Genomic DNA, 6000 nt, shown 5'->3' with positions numbered 1-6000 from the left:
GGCACTATGAATACTTGGTTATGCCATTTGACTTAACCAATGCCCCCTCCACTTTTCAAAGTCTCATGAACCAAGTTTTTAAGCCCTATCTCAAAATATTTATTTTAGTTTTTCTTTTTTTAATGATATTTTGATTTACACCAGGGATGCGGAAGCACATTTGGCCCATCTCAAGGTGACTTTTGAAATTTTTCAGCTTTATGCTAAGTTGAGCAACTGCACATTTGGCTGTACAGAGATTTCTTACTTGTGCCATCTAATTTCAGTCCAAGGGGTTCGGGCAAACCCAGAAAAGCTGAATGCTATGGTGCAATGGCCAGTTCCTAAGTTTCTCAAGGCTTTAAGAGGCTTCTTGGATTTAACTAGTTACTATAGAAGATTTGTTTGTGGATGTGGGGCAATAATAGCAAAATTAACTTCTTTATTAAAGAAAGACAACTTCAGTTAGGATGAGGAAGCACATGGTGCCTTTGAAAGACTGAAAATAACCATGACACAACCACTAGTTTTGGCCTTATCCAATTTTTAGTTACCATTTTTAGTTGAGTATGATGTCTCTGGAAAGGCAGTTGGGGCAGTGCTGATGCAACAGATGAGGCCTCTCGCATTTTTCAGCCAGTCGCTCAAGGGAAGGGCCTTGGGACTATCAACATATGAGAACGAACTCCTTGCACTGGTTTCTGCAGTGTAAAAGTCGTATCATTACATGTTGGGCCAGCCTTTTGAGGCCAAAACAAACCACCAATTTAAAGTTTGTATTGGAGCAAAGAGTAGGTACTGTCATGCAGCAGAAATGAGTTTCTAAGCTTATGGAATACAACTTCCTTGTGGAATATAAAAAGGACAAAGAAAACCAAGTAGTTGATGCCTTATCAAGACAAGAGGTGGAAAATGAGTTCACAGATGAGTGCATACAAGCTATATGGAAGAAGTATCAAGAGGGGAAATTGCCCCTACCTTAGGTAGTAAAGAATAGTCTACTGTTTTACAAAAATAGGGTTTATATCCCTACCTCTCGACCATTTATCACTAAGTTGATAGAGCTGGTGCATAGTAGCCCCATGGGGGGACATCTGGGGTTTGATAAACCTATGCAAAAGTTGAAAATAGTTTTTTACTGGCTAGGTCAGAAATTAGATGTAAAGGAATTCTTAAAAAATTGTCATATATGTCAGATTGTAAAGGTTGATAACACTTTACCTAGTGGCTTACTACAACCCTTACATATACCCTCTAAGCATTGGAATGACATCACCATGGACTTGGTGGATGGGCTACCCAAATTAGGAGGCTTTGATGCACTGTGGATAGTAGTTGATAAATTTACTAAGTATGCCCACTTTGTCCCATTATCTCACCCCTATATAGCTAAGGTATTGACCCAATTATTCTTAAAACACATATTTAAGTTTCATGGCATGCCCACTGCCTTTGTTTCTGATAGGGATCTTACTTTCACTAACAAATTTTGGAAGGAATTGTTTGCTTTACAAGGGGTCCAATTGGCCTTTAGTATTGCTTACCATCATCAAACGGATGACCAAACAGAGGCTGTTAATATGGGTGGAGAATTCTCTCAAAAGCTGCGCGAGTGATAGGCCTTAGGAGTGGTCTCAACAGATCCTTCTAGCCGAATGGTGCTATAATTCAAGCCAGCATGCATCAACTAAAACTACACCCTTTGAGGCATTGTACGAGTATAAATCCCCAAGACTATTGAACTACACAATTGGAATAACAAAAATAAAGGAATTGGAAGTCACCTTACGGGATTGGGACAAGTTATGGTAGTTGTTGAAACAAAATTTGGTTAGGGCTCAAAACAGAATGAAAAAGTATGCCAATAAAAGGGGGAAGGAATTGCAGCTACAATCGGGGCGCGGGTTTACCTTAAACTTCAACCCTATTGATAGATGTCATTATGCTACCGCCAAAGCCTCAAACTTTCTCCCTATTTTTATGGGCCCTTCCAGGTGGAGTAGCATATCGGAGAAGTGGCTTATCGTATCAGGTTCCCTGAAAATGCACAGATACATAACGTTTTTCATGTTTCACAGTTGAAAAGAAAGCCAGGTCAGCAGATCAACCCAATCACTGCGTGACCACTCATGGATTCAAAGGGAACTCTTAAACCAGAACCAGAAGAAGTGCTTAACTGAAGGATGAAAAGAATCAGCCTTTTTTCGAGCTTTTAGTGAGGTTGCAGGGACAACTATCGAAGGAAGCATCATGGGAGCCCTATCATCAGCTGTGTGCAGAATACCCCCACCTTGTGGGCAAGGTGTTTTGATGGGAAGGAGATCTGTAACACACCGCTAGGAAGAAGAAGAGCTATAGGAGTTAGAGTTAGAGAAGGAACTACAAGGAACTCAACAACTGTAGCTTAACCTAGTTAGCTGAGGTTTAATGGGAAAAATGGGTCGTATTAGCGATAGGTTGAGAAGGGTTGGATTCAAGGCCGGGTCAAGTACAAGACATGAGGCCTTTCTATTGGGCCCGTGGGCCATTTCTCTCATTAATCCATTTCTATTATTGGTAGTAATATTGTAAGCAACACTAGTATCTGTAGTAGCCTGTGGGCTTTAGGGCTAAATTAGTAATTTCTCTATTATTGTACAAATAGTAGCCTCTGGAAGGAGAGAAGCAACTAGAACTTTTTGATTGTCAATTTTCTATTACAGTTGGAGGTGCTCGCCTCGAAGAGAGTTGTTCTTACTTGAATCAATATTATACAAGCCTATTTCAAATCCCTACAATTCTTACTTTAATTTCCGTGTTGGTTACACAAGATTATTATAGATTATAGCCAATATTCTACTTTTTGCTCAATTTTTCTCGTGTAATCAAAATTTGTATTATATATATGCTACAACTACTAGATTTTTAAACTACTAGTTAGCTAAACACAAAGGAACGCTACTCATCATCCTAATTCTTATAATCATTTCATAATCTCATGATGTGGCATTAGATAATTGAATACTATTTATTATATTTTATTTGTAAATCTATTATCTAATCTCACATTATGGGATGGTGAGAAAATGGATAATGAATAGATTTACTCTGAAACTATATCAACTTAATTATAATCAAAATGAGAGCTATATTCAGAGTTTCAATATTCTTAATTTGAGCCAGAGTTTTAAATTCCGACATTGGAAAAATTAATATGTTACTAATTATATATGCATCTATGTGCTACAAGAAAAAAACGTTACTAATTATCGAAATTCTGCCCTTCAATTCATGTATGTATTTTTAAAAAATGTTATGTCCAAAAGTCTAAAAAATATTCTGTAATCATGGAAAGTCTTTGTGGCGCGATAAAAACACCACCATTTAATGGAGAGAACTTTTCTCCAAACGGAGTTGGAGGAGAAAGTTTCATGCATTCAGTTTCTAAAAAATATTCGGTAATATATATGCAACCCCAGCCATCTATAAATTTGTCACGTACTTACCTCTTGAATATATCATGAGAAACACATTTGTTTTAATGAAGGATATATGTGAAAATCATTTTGTTAAAACATAAGTTATAATTAAAAGATATTAACCAGAAAAAAGAACAAATTTTTAGATTAATACCATATCATGATCAGGCATACATACTTGCTTTGTAAAGAAATCTTCAAAAACCTTACAAATTGATCTGATTTGATATAATACATTAAATTATAAAGTCATTTTTAGTGCAAAATAAATTTGACGTATCATAATATGTTTATAAACCACTACAAGAAATATGGGCTTTTACCATGAATTTTTTTCCCAAGCTCTACATCCATGGCAAATACTTAACTTATAACATGAAAACTATTTGTAGGAAAAAACATATGTTTTTTCCTACGAGATCATATCCACGAGCAAGATTTGATCGAAAATACTTACCTAATGTCACAAACAGCATCCGCGGAAAAAGAAAATAACATTTTATGATGTAATCACATTGGACGATCAAAAATTTGTGAAAAATAAAAAAACATTTTACCACCCAATCAAGTTGCCACAAATAAGTATTTTTTGAGATTTTAAATCTCCACCCTTGGATCACTTAGATCCCCAATTCCCTCCCATATTTCCCCTCGTCTGATTACCCCCTCCCTCCAAAGTCCAAATGCTATATCTCCCCCCTCCCCCACAAATCGAAAACTCTCTCTCTCTCTCTCTCTCTCTCTCTCTCTCTCTCTCTCTCTCTCTCTCTCTCTCTCTCTCTCTCTCTCTCTCTCTCTCAATTTCCACCACAAAAGCAGCGCCACCACCACGAGACACCACTCATCCCTCTCGGTTTGACTCTCCCTCTATTAGATCTTTCTCCCTTCCATTTTCTTCTCTGTCTCTCTCTAGGCTAGGGCTCCGCCGCTGCCATCTCCATGCACGACATCATGGTCGCCTACAGCTCCTCCACATTCCTCTCTCACTTTCCCCTACGTCGATCAACCTACACTCACTCCCAACGCCTCCATCAAGCTACAACACCGTCCCTCCCTCGCTGTGAATATTCCACCATGAGACGGTGAGATCCAACCGAGGCCCCCAATGCCAACAACCCAAGAATATTCCACTAGACCGCTAAGAGTAGGTTCCCTTTATTTGCCTTAGTTTTCTCTCTTGTCATGTGTAAGCTTTTGAAGATTGAAGTGCCCCAAAGGTATTATGGAGTAAATTGGCAGTAGTCAAGGAACTGTTCTTTTATTTCGCTGCATTTTTTGTTTTTAATTCAGTTCACTGTGATTATTCTACTCATTCTATTGACCTCCTTTTCCTTGAAGCAAAATCTGATGATTGGTAACGACTGTATGTCATTTGCTTTCGTGAAAAGGGTTCTGCTTCAATCATGTTCTTTTTGTTAAATGTGAATTGGTCTATTTAACTTAATTAAATTAGAAACTGCTTTCATAATTAGTGCCAGATCAATGTAGTTTTAAATTAATTTTGTTTCCATCATCTCGTACTCATTAAATTCTTTATGAAAGAAAACATTTCATTAGTTCCTCATTTCTTAATGTATGTTTCTTCTTATTAAGTTTAGATCTAAATTACAAAATTTCTTATTAAATTTATATCTAAATTATATGGTTTTTGTTTCTGTTGACAGTGTCTAGACACCAATTACCTCTTCATGGGGGAATATGTAGATCGAGGGTAATATTCCTCATTTCTTATGCTTGTTGTCTTGCTATATGAAATTATCTTTCCCATTAAATAAGTTATATGGTCAATTGATCTGTTTTTAATTGTTATTTCATTCATGTTCATGGTGATGACTTTGAAACCTTGTCATGGTCTCAAAGTACATTTATCAATGCTGAAATACACATCTATTTAGTTCAACTAAAGGCTAGTTGGTTTAGCGAACTCCTACATTATCTTAGTAGTCTTTTGTGTGCTAGAATTCTTACAACCCTTGGCTCTAGAAAAAGTGTAAAATATGAGATTTCTGTTCAAAGTATTGTTATATAGCCTAATAGTTTCCTTTCCTTGCTTGTGAATGCTAAAGTTACTATGATAGAGACAATATCAACTCCTAGAATGGCAGTTACCTTTTTATACAGCATAAGAATGAGGAATGGCATTAAAAATCTCTTTTTACCATATTGCATTAGCTTGGTGTATCATTAATACACCTTACTTATCTCTGTTTCTGAATTTTAGTCTTAAATTTATGATGGTAACTTGGATGCTTTTCTTTAGATGTTGAATTCTCACTCACATAAGTAGAAAAAAAAATCTATAAATAGTTTCAATGGTTTGATTTTATTTTAGAGTTAATTTTTTTGTTTCTAGCATTCAAAGTAATTGTTATATAGCCTAATAGTTTCCTTTCCTTGCTTGTGAATGCTAAAGTTACTATGATAGAGACAATATCAATTCCTAGAATGTTAGTTAGCTGTCTATACAGCATAAGAATGAGGAATGGCATTAAAAATGTCTTTTTACCATATTGCATTGGCTTGGTGTAGCATTAATACACCTTACTGATCTTTGTTTCTGAAT

At 36.2% G+C, this 6000-nt stretch overlaps 1 long non-coding RNA gene across 1 annotated transcript; it reads right to left on the bottom strand.

Moving 5' to 3' along the window:
• Positions 1 to 401: 401 nt before the first annotated feature.
• On the bottom strand, positions 402 to 2437 carry LOC122305236. Its single transcript, XR_006241059.1, has 2 exons — positions 1890 to 2437; positions 402 to 680 (listed from the first exon to the last, which is right to left on the bottom strand). It is a non-coding gene; the product is annotated as an uncharacterized LOC122305236 (long non-coding RNA).
• Between the last annotated feature and the right edge of the window lie 3563 nt (positions 2438 to 6000).

The sequence above is a fragment of the Carya illinoinensis genome, chromosome 3 (genome assembly GCF_018687715.1).
Source record: "Carya illinoinensis cultivar Pawnee chromosome 3, C.illinoinensisPawnee_v1, whole genome shotgun sequence".
NCBI classification, from domain to species: Eukaryota; Viridiplantae; Streptophyta; class Magnoliopsida; order Fagales; family Juglandaceae; genus Carya; species Carya illinoinensis.
The sequence above is the reverse complement of the archived record's forward strand: the minus strand, read 5'-3'. Positions and strand labels throughout refer to the sequence as shown.